At 35.2% G+C, this 18,663-nt stretch overlaps 1 protein-coding gene across 42 annotated transcripts in view; it reads right to left on the reverse strand.

The window, feature by feature from the left end:
• Positions 1-18,663, reverse strand: part of PTPRD (protein tyrosine phosphatase receptor type D) — a 2,297,676-nt gene that overhangs the window by 830,940 nt on the left and 1,448,073 nt on the right. For all 42 annotated transcript variants that reach the window (XM_078062238.1, XM_078062257.1, XM_078062277.1 and 39 more), the window contains one exon: positions 13,814-13,871. The gene's annotated coding sequence lies outside the window, so the exon portion shown is untranslated. The remainder of the gene's footprint in view (positions 1-13,813; positions 13,872-18,663) is intronic.

Below are 18,663 nucleotides of genomic sequence, written 5' to 3' on the forward strand. Positions count from 1 at the left end.
CAGAAGCAACCATTGTGTGCTATAAAGTGTGTGTGTGTATATATATATATATATATATGTATATCCATATCATTGGAAACAAATATAGATAAAATCACATTGACTTTCTAATTGAATGCTTCTGTTTTATCTAATACACTGTTTTCTTAGCAAATCGCATAGCCCCTCTTTCTTTAACTGCTCTCATCCAAAACTTTCATAATATTTCTAATTTTTTTTTTTTTACTTTATAGGATTCAGAAATACACCAAAGATAATATATAAAAAGGTCACACTACAAAGAATTCTATCTTGACTTCTAACCAAGTCTAGACCATATTAAAGGTTATAAATTCAGTGTTTCTAATTCAATACTAAGAAGACTTTTATATTTTCAATGCCCTTTTGGTTATGAATATATGGCAAGTATTTGGGAAGAAAATATAAATTCCAAGACTTTATTCCAAGTACTTTGCTTCAGTTTCCCATGCTATAATTAGGCTATAATTAGGAGATTAAGTGAGATAATTCCATACTGAATCTTCCAGTTTAAAAGAGGGGGGGTGGGGTGCCTGGGTGGTTCAGTTGGTTAAGCAGCTGCCTTCGGCTCAGGTCATGATCCCAGGGTCCTGGGATCGAGCCCCGCATCGGGCTCCCTGCTGGGCGGGGAGCCTGCTTCTCCCTTTCTCTCTGCCTACTTGTTCTACCTCTCTGTCAAATAAATAAATAAAATCTTTAAAAAAATAAAAATAAAAATAAAAAAAATAAAAGAAGAGGGGGGTGGTAAGCCCTTGTTTTAAAGAGAGTCTCTCTCTATGGAATTTGTTATGTTACTGGTCAAATCTTACTCTTCAGATATATGGTGATATAAAATGAACAGCTGTGTTACTCCTCCTTCCTGTTTTCTGCCAGATTTTTTAAAAAAGATTTTTTTTATTTATTTGAGAGAGAGAGAGAGAGAGCACAAGCAGGGGGGAAGGGTAGAAGGAGAAGCAGACTCCTTGCTGAACAGGGAGCCTGATGGGAGACTCTATCCCAGAGTCCTGGGATCGGGACCTGAGCCAAAGGCAGATGCTTAACCAATTGAGCCACCCAGGTGCCCTGTTTTCTGACAGATTTAAAGGAGATTCTTCTGTATTTTGTCTTCTAGTTGAAAAACAAAAATCTGTCATCATGCTTAAGTCCCCTGCGCTGGCTTTTAAGTTCTCCTATTAGACACATTCTAAAAATTATCTGTAATCTGAGGGCTCAGAACCTTGGTATGCCTAACCCAAAGAAAACTGAAATAACAACAAAGATACAAACTTCCTGGTTGGCTTAATGATATATCATTATAAATATTCAGCCAATGGCTTTAGGGAAACCTTTGTCTTGTCAAAAAGATCCAAAAGATTTGAAGGAACTAGAGAGTCCTAGAAAGGCTGGGAAGAGTTGATAGGTATTTGTTGTCATTTTACAAGTACCACAGATCTTGTGTGTTTTTATATTTTTATTTCATTATTTTATTGTATAAGTAAAACAGAATAAAGTATAAGGGTTTTCTGGAAACTATTTTAAAGTTTTGCAGTTTAAAAGGTGGTTATTTATTTATCCAAATAATAGATATACCAATCTCTGATTATATAAGATTCCTTCAAGTAATTCCCAAGAATTATCAGAAAAGCAGTTTTAAACATGTTTTTAGATTTTTCAGAAGAGTTTAACATTGAACTGAATTGTTTTCCTACAATCCTTACCTAATTGGCTTATCAAAGTTCTTGTACAAAATCATTGTAATGGGTAAGATTCTTTGTCCTTCAAATTCTTATTTACATTAGATTTCACTGTGGCATCACTAAATAAGAAAAAATAACAAAATAGAGTGGGTGGTGTGATTTTAGGGGAAAAAATCTTTAAATGAATCTTTGGTTTGCCTGCTCTTGCTACCTCATTAATCCTAAATGGTGTCAGTCAGTTGAGTCTAATAGCTGTGAGTGTTACTACCATGGTCAGTTCCAAATTATAGTATTGATTAATTGATTGTCTTCTTCCAGTTGTGAATTATATTAGTGCTGGCTCAGGCAGCCTGGCTTAGGGCCAGAGTTTAATTTTCAATGGAAGGCAACAAGCAGTTTCACTGTTTCACTGCTGTGGTTAAGCGGATGCTAAGAAAACAGAAAGCTTTGGAAAGACAATTGGACAAAATGGAATGTACTAAATATAAAGAGTATGCACTTATTTATAGTCTCTCTTCAACCTAGAGAAACAAGTAGGAAAAGAGTAAGTCAAGAATTCATCATTTCTCAACCTCAGACTTCTAAAAGTCTTAAAGCAATTGACTGGAAGATGAGAAGAGGAGGGAAGTATGATGGTCCAGAATGACAATGAGCCAGCATTTAGATCTGTGGAATTAAGTCCATTCAAGAGAGAAGTGTGGTGACTGGTACTTTCAAATCAAGTAGAACTTAAAGTAGATTATGGGCTCCACTACATCATAGGTAGAGCTGTCCAGGGAAGCTTAAAAAGCACCTGACATATTGTGGCACCACCAGGGGAGCAGTACCATCTTCTTAGAATAATAGAAACATTACGAAGTTGAAGACAAAACCAGAGGCACTTGTTTCTTGTTAACTCTCTGCTTTAATGAGGAACATAAAATGGATGGGTGTGTTTATCATTGATTCTTGTCGAATGGGAAAAGCTAAATGGGGCATTGAGAGGTTAATAACTTTCACAGATCCATAACTTTGCGTTTGCTTGCTGCCAGATCAATTCCTTTTTCCTACAAAATCTGAGGGGAAAATTGGTGTGGGATGGAGTGACTCTGATTATAAAATAATATTCACATTAAAATGTATTTATAATCATTATTGGTATTTCTTCTCAATATGAACAAAATTATACTTGATTTCACAGAGAATTAGGAAGAAAAACTTTCTTCCTCAAGTAAAGGAAATGATCATGAAAAAAATGAGGAAAATGATTTAGGCGTCCTAAATTTGAAAGCTTTAAAATCAATGTTTAGACAAGAGTGATAAATGGAAGTTTATAAATGGGGAAAATTGTTATGTGAAAAGCAAGGTCAAATAATCTGATGGGAATTAGAATTTTGTGGAAGTAATTGATATCAAAAAGTGGAGAAAGCCTGCAAGTACACATGTCAATGAGAAGAAAATTACTCTTCTCTAAGTGGTACTAATTTCAAGACTATTAATGACTGACTATATATATATGAAAATCCTTAATAGAAGCAATGATGTAAGAGCTTATTGGCATATCCTATTTAAAAAGTTCATAGAATAAATCTTAAAAATATATAAAGGCATAGGAATTCTTCATGGCTGTTTCAATGATCTGTAGCAAAAACAAAGTTAGAGTTGAGAAATTAATATATTCACTTCTTTTATTTTAAAGATTTTATTTATTTATTTGACAAAGAGTGAGAGAGAGAGAGCACAAGCAGGGGGAGTGGGAGAGGGAGAAGCAGGCTCCCCACTCAGCAGGGAGCCCGACACAGGGCTCCATCCCAGGACCCTGGGATCATGACCTGAGCCGAAGGCAGACACTTAACCGACTGAGTCACTCAGGCTCCCCAATATATTCACTTCTTAAAAAATATTATCATAAGCTACACTGTTTAATAGGTGCTAAGGATACTTGAGGGTGGTGATAAAAACAAACCACATACCTTTAAAGCAATCTGTTGAGTAGTTAGTAACTCAACTAACTAACACCATGTATGATACTACAAATCTAGTGTACTAACAACTTGAAAGAATAAGTGTATACCTGAGTGGACTTCATTAGTTAGGTGGTCACCTGGAAGACAAAACTATGGTCTTAGCTCCTTTTGGGAAGGATCCAAATATAACTCATCCTGGTACACTCCTCAGCAATTAGCACATAGACCCTAGTACTAAATGGGTTGTCCATGAATATTTTTTGAAAGAATGAATGCATAAGAATATAGCCTTTCTTTTTTTTTTAAAGATTATTTATTTATTTTGACAGAGAGACAGCGAGAGAGGGAACACAAGCAGGGGGAGTGGGAGAGGGAGAAGCAGGTTTCCCACAGAGCAGGGAGCCCAATGTGGGGCTCGATCCCAGGACCCTGGGATCATGACCCGAGCCGAAGGCAGATGCTTAACGACTGAGCCACCCAGGTGCCTCAAGAATATAGCCTTTCAATCAACTTACTGTCAGTGGCAAGAAATAGCTTGCTAAGAATATACTAACCTTAAAGAGACACAACAATAAAGTCATTAATAAGATCTAAGCAAAATTAAAGTGCTTGGGATCTAATATTCAAGTATAGCTAGTTTTCCTTCTCTCCCATTCCGTCTTTTTACCTAAATAAATTTGATTATCCCTTAGATTCAGGCATTCCTTTCCTTCCTATAGAAGTTGTCCCTTACCTATTTGGAGTAGATTAAGCAACCTTATTATGAACTCCTGTACTTCCCATATTTGGGGGATATTTGCATTCTCCTATAACTCTTTATTTAATTGGCTATGCATCCTAGATGGACTATGTCTGTCTTATTCCCCTATATGTTCCTTAGGCATTAGCAAAGGGTTTGGCACGTAGACAGCTACTTGGTTTTTCTGGTCCGTGTCATTATTTACCCCTCTTTCCCACACCCAGCATCTAGTTTGTCTGCAGATCCAGGTAACTTTACTTTAGAAGCAGTGCCTATCCAGAATTCAGCCACTTCTCTCACTCCCAAGGCTATAACTCGATCTACGTCTTGCCTGCATAATTGCAGTAACTACTGTACTGGTACCCCTATCATTGCTCTTGCCCCTGTTAGTCGGTTCTTAACCCAGAAGCCTGAGGGATCCTTTTAAAATATATACCAACCACATTACTTATCTGTTCAAATGTTCAGGAAGATGTCATCTTATTTAGGATACAAGTTAAAGTTCTCACTAGGAGCTACAAAAGTCTTTTCTTCCAATCTTCCCTTGTACGGGGCACTCCAGCCACAATGGCTTTCTCACTACACCGCACTTTAGTAATCTCCCTCCTCGTAGCCTTTGCTCTTGCTGTTTCCTTTCTCTAGAATGGTCTTCCTTTATTATCTACAGGACTAACTTTTTACTATCTTGAGAGTTTTGCTTAAAAGTCTCTCTCAATTCAAAATTTCTAAAATTTCAATATTTCCCTTACCTGATACTTTAATTTTCCTTTCTTGTTTTATTTTTCCTGTTAGTACTAATTCAAAGTCTGATATTCAGCAGGTAGAATGAACTTTTATTCTGGGTGGCTGGGTGTCTGTTTGATGAGTTGGTATCCATTTTCACTGACTATGAAATATTGTAAACACCCCTGCTCTTCACTATGTAATATACTCTATATCTATTTCTCTTTACCATCTGCCTCTCCTACTCTAAGGTGTTTTTGTTCAACATTGTATCACCAGCATCTGGAGCATCTAGACTACTATAGGAACTCTATCTGTATGCACTTATATTAGCTTACCCATGCTTTGCATTAAAAGGTACTACAAAATGGTGTTATATTTATTTGCTTTTATGTTATTTAATTGATTGTGGACTCCTTGAGAACAGCTCTCTTTTTTGTAACCTTTATCCATCTCCACCATCTAGTATAATGACTGGTTAATAAATACTTAATGAATGAAAAAAGGATTTTATGCATAACCACAATTACTCATTTAAGCTATATAAATTATCATAACTATGCCTTCATTTACTATGTTAACCTACTTTTCATCAAGGTAAAATTATTTATACAAACTTTCACTGGTGCAAATATAACCTTATAAATTATATATTCTTAATGTGTAAATTTATCTGCCTCAAAGATTTTCAGTAGCATAAACCTTGTGATTGAGGGGAAAATATTATATATAAACAATCCTCTCTTGGCATTAGTATGGGTTTAAATAGCAGTAATATAAAGATCTTAAGCAAATTTTAAACAACTATTTTCAACAGAAGATATTTTATAGATTTCATAATTCCATTCAATAACTACAAATGATTTCTGATCTTTTAAAACATGATATAAAAATATGATTCTGAATAGGAAAATCTGGGCTCAGATTCAGAAGTCTTTTTTTTTTTATAGTTTGGAATTATTTCACGTGCTCAGATTTTAACAAAACATAAGATTAAAAAAAATTATCTTTAGGTCTGCATCATCACCACAAGAACAATAAACCTCTAAAATCTTTGCCAATACATTATATAAGATCATACAAGTCATGTTTATCAAATGTAGAAAAAATAGTCTTAACAATTCCTATAAATGTAGGAACCAAAAAGCTACTGCTTGTTTTGAGAAATACTGTCCTTCCTGTGTGAACCTGTTTTGTAACTTCACTTCCTATTTATTACCCCTGACTGAGGCAACTCTCCCATGCTTTTTTTCTTTTTTAAAGATTTTATTCATTTTTTCTAGAGAGACAGAGAGAGCAAGCATGAGCAGAGGGAAGGATAAAGGGAGAAGCAGACTCCCTGCTGAGCGGGGAGCCTGACGGGGGACTCAATCCCAGGACCCTGGGATCGTGACCTGAGCTGAAGGCAGACACGTAACTAACTAAGCCACCCAGGTGCCCCAACTCTCCCATGTTTAACACAGCCCATCCTAAGCACTCTTAACTTTATCCCACTGAATATATAAGAAATTGTTCAGATACTTGCAAAAACTCACATTACTTGGAAATGCAGAGCCCAATGCAATGGATATAGTTTAGTTCCCAATTTAGGAGATCTCAAAACAAAACAAAATAGCAAAAGCACAGCCTTTTAGATATTCTTGAACTTAGCTTCTGGGTGATTCTTTGTAGCTGAGTTTCTAAGCCCTTCCCGTTGGGACAGCAGACATCCCACTACCAAGCACCAAAATTTAATGTTTCAGATAATCTCATTACAATCTGATATTTCATCCCCCATCTTCCTATAGCCTCTAACTAGGAAAACAGTGGAAGATAATGAAACAAATAAATATGGATACTTAAGGATTTGACACCTAAGAAGGTTCTCAACCTACTAGTTGGTTCTGGTTCTATGTTCCACCACCTGTAACTGAATTTGATTAACATTTTTAAGTTATTTATTTAGTCATTTACTTTACAGAGTGGAATCTACTCTTGTATGAACATAGTCTTGGATGATTTGACCATTAAAGTCACTCTAAATAGGAGTTAGAAGTCAACCTCTATTTAAATAGGTGATGATATTAAGGAGTACAGTTGTTGTGATGAACAATGAGTGTTGTATGTAAGTGATGAATCATTAAATTCTACCCCTGAAACTAATATTACACTATACGTTAACTAGCTGGAATTTAAATAAAAACTTGAAACTTTAAAAAAAGTCAACCTCTATTTTTAGCTCTGTTTGGTTGGCCATTAGAAACCATTAATTTTCTCCTAACCTTTACTTTGGAACTTTTCTTCCTTCTTGTCCATTTTTGTCAATATGGATATAGCCAATGATTTCCAACTTGATCACATAACTAAAGCCTGACAGATTTAAAAATACACACATGTTAATGGAATTTGATTCTAGATAATTACATGGTCAAAATATATCCTTAGTTTGGATATATATACATGTAGGAGATATATATAAGTCCATCCTCGTTAAAGTTTTTTGCAAAACAAGATTTTCTTTCTTTTCTTTTTTTAATGGAGAAAAACTTCATTTTTTAGGAGCAGTTTAAAGTTCAGAGAAAAATTAAGGGGACCTAATTGTTTTTTATCTTCTCTTTCTAGAAGCAGCCTAATGATTATGACCAAAAGTAGGGTGGACGATTTACACTTTATATTGATTAATATATAGTATTGTCAGGGAGAAGGATATAATTACACAATATAGCTACCTTATAACATTTTTTAAAGATTTTATTTATTTATTTATTTATTTATTTGAGAGAGAGAGAGAGAGAGAGAGCACAGGGGGAGGAGCAGAGGGAGAGGGACAGGCAGACTCTGTGCTGAGTGCAGAGCCTGACATGGGACTAGATCTCACAACCCTGAGATCATGACTTGAGCCGAAATCAAGAGTTGGATACTCTCCTGAGTGAGCCATCCAGGTGCCCCTATAATTGGTTTTATACTGTTTTATTTTTGTGTCATTATGAACATATATTAGATTGAAATTCTTCTTTTTTTTTTAATCATCATGACTTTCTTGAGCAATTCAAAGAATCCAAACTGATAGTCTTTTGATAGGGGTAGAATTTAATATAGGTGATGTTAACAGCAAATTGTTATGTTTAATCCTATCAATCTTGACTTAAAATGATAAAAATAACAAACTAATATAAAACTTAACATAAGATCTATAGTAGTCTATATAAAAAATACCTTTCTTTAGGTTTTGGTTGTTTTACAAGACAGATTGAAACTCTACAAAAGGTGACTTTAATTTAAAACTCTACAAGTACAGTCAGATCAAGAGATAGCAGCCTTTCCACATACTGAAGGTAGTCTGTAGATACCATTTGTCCCATTGTGTTTAATTCTAGCCATCAACCTGAAATGTGAAACATATTATTGATGTGCTAGGAGGAGGCATCGGACGATGAACATCTGAAACTCATGTTATAGAAGGAATGCTTGAAGGAGCTATGGATATTTTACATAGAAAATAGAAGACAATGGAAAGAAATAAAGGCAGATATGTTTTGTATCAATTTAAAGAAGATCTGTCTTGGAATTAGAGCTATCCAATAATGAAAATGAGGTTAATATATAGTTCAAATCACAGACTGGCTGACTGTGCGTCATGGGGAAGATTCCTGTAGAATACTATACTGAACTGTGTGAACTTCCTTTGTCATTATGCCTTGAATTTTTTTTTTTTTCCATTGAAGGATAATATGGCCTTAAATGCAGAGCAAAAAAAAAAAAAAAACACCTGAGTCACAGATATATTACCAAACATCTTTCTGGTCTTGGGCAGGTCATTTGTCTTCTCTGGGTCTAAATTTGTCATGTACAAACATAGCCTGGAGTATTTAAGGTCTGTATTAGTCCTAACATTCACTGACCATATAAATATAGACATACTGAATCAAACTCTAAGTCCACTCACGGAAAAGAATTATTGCAATTATAGACTTTTAGAGCTGGAAAGCACTTAGCAACCCCCCCCCCCACCAAGTTGTTAGATTATACATATCATTGTTCTTATACTGACTTGTTAGTAAATATTTTTAGTAAGCCTTTTAAATGCAGTGCATAATACAAAGGTTTTAGTTACTACCCTTGAATGCAAAAACGTAACTTCCTTAAGCAGAAATACTCAGAGTACATCCTGCTGAGCTTTCTTCTTTTGGCCATATAGTCTGTTTACACAATTAACCTTCCATTAATTAGATTAACTTGTTCTTTACTTGGGATTGGCAAGTTAATACGGTAATCAAAAATCTCTAACACAGATCTAAATATGCACCCCTCCCATGTGTAACACTGACTACTTCTTTACTAAGAAACCTGAAATCTGGCTCATTTAATGGATGCTTACTTAGCAAATCTGCCTTATTTCTCTAAAATAGCGCTAGTCAGAACTTCATAAACAGGGCGCCTGGGTGGCTCAGTTGGTTAAGCGACTGCCTTCGGCTCAGGTCATGATCCTGGAGTCCCTGGATCGAGTCCCGCATCGGGCTCCCTGCTCGGCAGGGAGTCTGCTTCTCCCTCTGACCCTCCCCCCTCTCATGTGCTTGCTCTCTCTCACTCTCTCTCTCTCAAATAAATAAATAAAAAATCTTTAAAAAAAAAAAAAAAAAAAAGAACTTCATAAACAATTCTTAAAATCACCTAAAAAAAACCCGTAGTATTTCTGACTTTCTTAATTGATGAAACTCTAAGAGTTAACTGAAGTTCCAGAAGGTGACTTTAATTATGTGAAGGTATTTATAGGTATTGGCATTTGTCCTTATACTAAAACATGATACCGCTTAGCATATAATCAAATGTTATCGTTCACAAGAAACTAAGTTACACTTGCCAAAATAAGCCAAGCACTTGGCTGTCGAACTCACAATAATATTATGTTCACCCTATATATTTGTGAATTTCCCAGTTCAGTTTAACAGATTCTGGCTAGTATTAGCTTGATCCAATTATGAAAAGTGAGTGACAATACATGAAGAAGAAAGCTCATTTAACCAAATTGGCTAAATTTGGTCAATGAACCCAAGGCAAAATATTTTGAAACTTTAATTCAAAAACATTATAGTCATCATTAACAGTATCTTAGAGGGATGCCTGGGTGGCTCAGTCGTTAAGCCTCTGCCTTCGGCTCGGGTCATGATCTCAGGGTCTTGGGATTGAGCCCTGCATCGGGCTCCCTGTTCTGCAGGGAGTCTGCTTCTCCCTCTGCTTGCCCCTCCCCCTGCTTGTGTTCTCTCTCTCTCTCTCTCTCTCTCTCTCTCTCTGCCCTTCACAAATAAAGAAATAAAATCTTTAAAAAACCCAGCATCTTAGATATCTCATAATGTCCTCAAGCAGTCATTTATTAAGTGTCCATGGTGTCAGGGCACTCTTTTAAACACTGTGATGAATAGGAAGATGAGTAAGAAGATACAGACTCTCCCTTCAAAAAATTTCCCGTCTAGACACTTAAGGAGGAACTGCCAGGAGACTGGAAGCCTCATGCTTTTGCTATTTAGTAGGATGGTCTTGGTTCTCTCAATTCAAAGCAATCTCAAAACACAGTGGCGATTGTTGTCTCTGGAATTCCACTTGGGTTCAAATTCTGATACTACTACTACCACTTGTGTGACTTTGGGCAAGATATTTAGTTTCTCTAGTTCTCAGTTCCCTATCCTAACATGGAAATAATTCAAGTATTGACCTCAGAGTTTTATTATGAAGAATAAATGAGATATGTGTGAGATATGAAATTATTATTCATCTCAAAAATAAAGTTTAAATGCGTTTAAGGGATAAAGGATACATTAAATAAGAAATCTGTCTTTTATCTGGCAAGATTAACAAGTTGAATATTTTATAATATGTTAGAGTTAATAACCTGCTTTTAGACTGATTATCTAACATTCATGGACTATGGACTACAGAGGGAAAGAAGAATTTCTTTTTTTTTTTTTTAAGATTTTATTTATTTATTTGAGAGAGAGAATGAGAGAGAGAGCACATGAGAGGGGGGAGAGTCAGAGGGAGAAGCAGACTCCCTGCTGAGCAGAGAGTCCGATGCGGGACTCGATCCTGGGACTCCAGGATCATGACCTGAGCCGAAGGCAGTCGCCCAACCAACTGAGCCACCCAGGCACCCGAAAGAAGAATTTCTAATGTAATCCCTAAAGCAACATCACTAGTGAGCTGGTGATCTCTGACAAATGGAGGAGAAGACAATTTGGGAAATACTGATCAAATATAATGCTGTAAGTAAAATGTTCTGGGCTTCACACAATTGTTTGACAAAATGTCTTATATTTTTTAGGCAATCTGAAGAAGGCAGGGTTAGAAAGAACTAGATAGATTTGTTAAGTTGCAGAAGAGCCTCTTAAAACACATTAGAATGAGTAGATATTAATCTGAAAAATATTTTGGACCTGGTTCATATCACTGTCTTTGGTGGAGTGGAAACATTGTAAAATGTAAAAGTCAGAAAGGTTGCAGTTTGGGTTCTTGTTCTAACTCTTATTAGTTGTGACAGATCTTTGTTCCTTGACCACCGGTTTCTTTATCTGTAATCAGAATATATGAGGATGCCATGCAAAGCCCTTTACTTCATGCTTGGCACATCTTAAGGGCTCAGTAAGTAGTACCAATAATAATCACTGTTATTTTTATTGTCATTTCTGTGATGAGATGAAGATAGTTATACTATTTTGTTTCCACTTTTATTCGTCTTGAATATACAGGCATGAGATACTGTGTTCTCTGATTCATCTATCCTATCTCCAGAAGGTAAACTTCTAAAATACATTGCATATTTCCACTTTCAAACATGCCTATATGTGGGCAGATAAGTTCCTGACCTCCTGTTTCAATGAAAATAATAATGATAACATTTACGGACTACCCTATATATCCCCTACTATATGTCAGGTTCTGTTCTGATAGACTTTTCATATAAAACTCGTTTAATTCTCACAACAGTTTAGGAAGTACGTGCAATTATTATCTCCATTTTACAGATGAGAAACCTCAGACACACACAAGTGAATAATTTGCCTAAGATCAAACAGATAGCAAATAGAGAATCCAGGCAAGTCTAGGTTTAGAACCTATGCAATTTGCCCCTTATAATAGAATTGATTTATTCTGAAGAAGCAATATCATAAATGGAAGTATGTTTGAAATATTTTTATTGACACTAGATCAGACAGAGATAGAACTTAAAAGAAAATAGGAACATCATTTGTATTATTAGTTCTATGGGAATAAGTACTTTGGATGCCTGAACAATGGGTTTTTAAACTTACTCTGGAACATGATGTGCTCAGAAAATAGAAACTGATTCTATACAAATTGCTGAACCATAAAACAGAATGATTAATATCATAAGAGAGTCATGAACAAAGACACAGGAGTTCAGAAGACAGCATCATTTTGACTGGGGATATTCAGGAAAGCTTTAAGGTGAAGGTGAGCTGAATCTTAATATATAAAATAGGAACAATGAGGAACTAAAGGGGAAAAAGGCTGGGAGCCTGAAATAAATTTACTACAACCTCTGTGTCCTTGTTTGTTTGTTCAATTCTCATCTAATTTGACTTCAATCATATCTTGGTTTCTGAAGGAACTTTGTGTGCCTTTCTGTGTATTAATATTCCCTTTTTTTCTTAGAAACATAAGAAACATCAACTAAAAAATGAAGTTAACAGAGAATTTGGGAGGTGGTATTCCTTCCTTTAAGCTGAGAACTTAAAATTTTTAGGAAAGAAGAGTATTTAAGCATGCTAAGTAACTTTTAAACTTTGTAAACTTTATTTACAAAATTTGTATTTAGAAACCTCAGTTAAAATCATTTTAGTTTATTTTATAATTCATCACAAGTTTATACAGGATAATAGTTTTAAATAGTAAGCCAATGGATCAAACACTTTAGAGAGAGCATAGGAATGATTTATTTCAGAGAATTATCATTTTAAGATTAGAAACAAAATATTAAGCTGCAATGGGCAAGAAAAATGGACTTGGTAGAGGATTTTATAAAAAAAGTATTATTATGATAGATGAAATATTTATATTTGAGAAAGGATATGTAAGATAACAAAGCTGTGTTAATAGCAAAAATTTTGTTGTGAAATACTGAGAACTAAATGCATCACATTATAACCTGTTATTGTTTAACAGAGATTAGACATTTAAAATTGTGCTAATCTATTTGCTAATCTGTTTTCTTGCTTTATTCCCTCATTAACAATAAATAGCTTTGTAGCTTCCAGAAAAAACAAAACAAAGTATGTAGGCGAGACCACCGCCGAGGGCTAATAATTTCATAGCAGCAGCAGCTAAATTCAATCAACATTTAAATCTATAGGCATCTGCTGCTCCAGTTCAAAAACTTTAACCCATTGTTAGATTTCCCACACATTCATGACTAACATCGTCCGTGATTCAGAATTGAAAAACAAATCCTTCATTGACAGATCATTTCCTAGTTGTTCCATTGTTTTGCGTATAATTTTATTTATAAAAGAAAAACTGGTTATCCATAGTAAAGAACAATTTAATCTTAGCATATTTTATACGAGGAATAAAAAGTGGGTAGAATACAATGTTTGACTATATCTTCTATGCATCCATTCCCATCAGTATTTGTTGAGTGCCAACCATACAGCAGGCACTGTATTCGGTATTAGAATCCAAAGAAGAGAAAGAAGGGTTAAGATGTGTTGCAGACTTACCTGGTATCAGCCACTGTAGGTATTCTCAGACAGTACCTGGCCTCAAGAGGTTCAAAACCTAATTAACAAGACAGGAAACAAAATTATTTTAAAAGCAATATTTCAAACTCTAAATTGTCTTTAAGATATCGTATTTCTGCCATCATCTTTTTTTTTTTTTTTTAAGGTTTTATTTATTTGACATAGAGAGACACAGCGAGAGAGGGAACACAAGCAGGGGGAGTGGGAGAGGGAGAAGCAGGCTTCCCGCTGAGCAGGGAGCCCAATGCGGGGCTCGATCCCAGGACCCTGGGATCATGACCTGAGCTGAAGGCAGATGCTTAACCAACTGAGCCACCCAGGCACCCCTCTGCCATCATCTCTTAAGGTAGTTTGAGACAGAAAGGAGAAAAAGCAAGAGGATAGATGAGAAGCTGGTATCAATTTTATGTGATAAAAATCTTTAATTGAAGTAGTGAAATGCCAAAAATTAACATGGAACTTTCTTTGTCTATATGCTGTAAAGTAGTGAATATTGACTCTCCCTTAATATTTTGGATTGCAACTAACATGTCTGACATGAAATGGCCAGGCTTCCTTCTTGCACCTGTTTCATCAAGTTTACCAAATGTCTCAGTTTGTTGCTTCCTGAAATCACATAATATATTTCAAAACGGCCATCCTTTGTTCTTTATGGAACTGGATGCCACCTAGATTGTTAAACCCTGGAAGCCAAGCTAAAGCAAATCCTCATTTGTCCTAGTCACCCTAGGACTAGCTAACATGAAGTTTTCTAAATCTTCTAAGTATTGCATTTATGTAAAAGAATCTCAATTATTATTTTTTTAAATCTACGACTCTAAAACAAATTAAAAAGTCAATGTATCCTAATTTCTCAGTGGGATCATTTTACAAGTTTTAAAGACTATCTTAATTATTCTTGTTTGTTTTCATAATTGCTTCCTTCTGTCTACACTACTATCTTCTCAACTCTTTACCAAGTGTTCAACTCTTATTCCTCCTTCAGTTCCCAAAGGAAGTTGTCATCCCACATGGAAAGCATTCTTTGATATCCTGCCCCCCCCCCAAATTTTGCTTAGATAGATTTCCTAGATACTCGAGCAGTTCTGTGTACTTCGTTGGTACATTACGTTGTGTCACAGAAACCAGACCGTTTCCTTTTTCCTCCTGTTATAGAGTCACGCTAAGTTTTGCAGATAGATATGTCCATGTGACGAATTCTTCGCAATGAAATACAGCTAGATATAAATCATGGCAATATCAAACCTGGCTTAAAACTATGTCATACATAATCCTTCATTCAATGTTCCCTATTCACAGGTAGAATCCCTGAGGACTTACAGGAGGAATGATCCATAAGACAGAAAGAGCCTGGTCCTTCAGCCACAGATCTCAGGATCACCCCTCACCCCACTAATAAAGTCTATTGATACTGGAGAGTTACAAAGATGACCATCCATCATCCCAGCCTGACTAGGAACATCAGTTGGCATTGGAGTTTTGTGTAAATAGTTAAATTTCAGTTCTCCATGCCATTAAATTGTCAGGTGCTTGTTATAGTACTTAGCCTACCCAGACTGGGACTGTTTGATTTGTTTGATCTCTCCCATTAGGTTGTAAACTATAGTACCCCCACAGCAAATGGTTTTGTCATGTTCCAGGTTTTAGCTGAGCCCCTGACACAAAATTCCTCTCTTTTTTTAATAACTTAGATCTTACGATAAAATGTACCATGAAAATTTCACAGGAAACATTACTCTAAATACAGTTATTCCTTTGGTGGTAATTACAAGGCTTCATCTAGCACAGGCTTCAAAATACCTCTCGGTAAATACTTTAAAGGTAAAATCTGATTTTGTGTAGGAGTTCAAAGCAAGTGGAAACATCGAAACATTCTTGCAAAACTGCTTTCCTAGGCTTCTATTTGCAGTTTTTCCTACGATGGTGAGAGCATTACAAAACCTTAGTCAGAAGTAACGGACTCAAAAGCTCCTTGAGATAGTTGCAGTGACTTGGAACATCCTTCTAATCTCTACTGAGGATTTAATGCCGATGGAGAGAAAATGAAAGGTAATTTTCTTTCCTTTTCAAAACAATAACCAATCACAGAACCCAAGACCTTCTGCTCTTCTCAAAGTACAATGAAATAGCTTTTGAAGTTTAGACAAAAATAGAGACATGGGACAAGCAATATCAAGTCTCAGTCAGCATGCATCTATGTATTTATTGCCGACACACATCTCTTCCCCACCCCCTTACTCTTCCAGCCAAAAACACTACACGCACTGACGCCTTTTGGGTAACCACCTGTTTGAGGCCACTTCCGAAAGGTCTCCTCATAAATCTCACCCATCTGTCTGTACTATCATCCACTTGCTGGTTAAATTTAGTACTGTTTGTCAGAACCTACCTTTGAGACACATACTTCCTTTACTTCCAGCCCTATCTAAGTAAGGGAAATAAAGAAGAAATGGTCCTCCTTGCTTCCTTTCTGAAGAATTAAGAGAAAGCTTTTTTTTTTTTTTCCTGCAAGACATGGAACTGCTTTTAACCTGAAGAAAAATCCTCAAGCTCTGTTCCACAGCTCATTTAGATTATTTTTGAATGGCACATTTAGGCTAGATTTTATGGTAACTTTAATAAATTTGTAGTTTATTCACATCAACGTTAATATATAATTTCCCTTGGCAAAGCACTTATCTCTTCAGTGTCTGGCAAACACACATTGGATTTGCCAGGGGAAGTCATTTCTTAAAGTATCCATAGACATTAAGACAATTCTTCTTCTCAGACCATCACAAAGCTACCTTTCTTTTCTGAGCACAAATATCAACCTAATGGCCTGTTGATCTAAGTAGAAGGGACAACAGAAAGATTTAACACCGGCCATATATATATATATAACTCAGTTCTCCTAAGTCATGCTTAATGTTTAAGTCAACTGGACTTCCTACTGTAGTCAAAGTGCAAATTATTAAGAAGTCTCAATTTTTTTCTGAAAATTGAGGAAAATAATGGATTCTCATAAGCAGAACAAAATGAATTTTCAGCAACTGATTTAGCCAAGTAAATGCAATCCAGCTCATCGACCATGCATGATGTGTGTGAGAGAGTGGAAGAAACAAGAAAGAAAAAATGTTGCAATGTACAGGTTCTCTCATTTCGATGGTTTTTGCCAAAGCTCCGACTAATTGTTGTGGCTGAGGAAACTGTAAGTGCTAAAGTCAGTAACTTTCAAAAGCAGAACCATCTATGGTGAAGTACATTCTGATCGGATACAGTTTTATTATTTACAGATGTGCATGGAAAATGGTTCTAAGAAATTTTGAAGGTTTCCATTTACTTTGGTCATAACCCAATTTTTCCCCACAGAAATAACAAACATCTCATAAATAGCCTTTCATTTTGCATGGATCCTTTCATTTACGTCAGGAGAATATCATCTTTTATTTTATTTTTTAAATGGAGTTAGCTGGAATCGAATCATGCATATTTTATATTCTGACCCATAAAAAATACTTGGGACTTCCTCACTGTAATTTTTCTTTGCTGTATGGCATGGCTTCTGTTATAGTGTGAAAATTCCAAGTTTCATTACTGACCATGACTCCAGTATACGTAATAGGCATATTTTAATTAAAGTACTTCAAACATTTAAAAAAAAAGTTATTTCAACAGAAAAACTGGAATTTAATTTATGTGCTATAGTGTGATGCTTTCTACTATTCTATTTAAATTAGAAAAAAAGTTTACTTCATATGAAGTTTCTTTTGCTACTAACCTTATTCGAAAACACCTCCCCCAAATGATTTATTATCAAAATGCATGTTATTTTAAAACAGATTCTATATTAGCACAAGCAACTGGGACCCTTTAAAGTAGTTTAAAATTACATATTAAAGAGATTCTATTAAAAGGCATTCATTCTCTTTTATTCAGAATTGTTTGCACATCTTTTTCTTTAGTCATTATTCTCACATTTTCACAGATTTGAATTAATATTAGATAAGCAATGCTAGGTAAACAAACATCCAGGAAAAATAAAATTTGAAATACCTAAGGGTACCTGACTTGTAAAATTGTCAAGTCCTGATTTCATATGCGGATGATATAGTAGGAAGCCAGTAGAGATGAGTGCGTGATTTTAAGCTCTGTTTTGTCAAATATGTTGGAACCCCTAAGTTACATAAGTTTGCTTCTTTCTTTTTTCCTTCCTTCCTCCCTCGCCCATGTGTCTCTTTCTCTTTTTTCTTTTGTTCATTTTCTTTTTATTTTCTCTTTTTATTTATTTGTTTAAAATTTTAAATCCAGTATAGTTAACACACAGTCTTATATTAGTTTCAGGTGTACAATGCAGTGATTCAACAATTCCATATATTATTTAGTGTCCATCACCATAAGTGTACCCCTTCACCTATTTCACCCACCCTCCTACCCACCTTCTATCTGGTAAACTTATCTCTTATTCTCTACAGTTAAAAGACCATTTTTTGGTTTGTCTCTCTTTTTTTTCTTTGTTTCTTAAATTCTGCATATGAATGAATCATACAGTATTTATCTTTCTCTGACTTATTTCACTTAGCATTATACTCTCTAGATCTATCGATGTTGTTGCAAATGGCAAGATTTCATTCTTTTCTATGGCTGAGTTATATATATATATATATATATATATATATATATATATATATATATATCATCACTTCTTTATCCATTCATCTCAAATGGATACTTGGGGTGCTTCCATAATTTGGACATGATAAATATTAAACATAAGCGTGCATGTGTCCCTTTGAATTAGTGTTTTTGTATTCTTTGGGTAAATATCCAGAAGTGCGATTACCGGATCA

Source organism: Halichoerus grypus, chromosome 14, assembly GCF_964656455.1.
Source record: "Halichoerus grypus chromosome 14, mHalGry1.hap1.1, whole genome shotgun sequence".
In the NCBI taxonomy this organism is placed as follows: Eukaryota; Metazoa; Chordata; class Mammalia; order Carnivora; family Phocidae; genus Halichoerus; species Halichoerus grypus.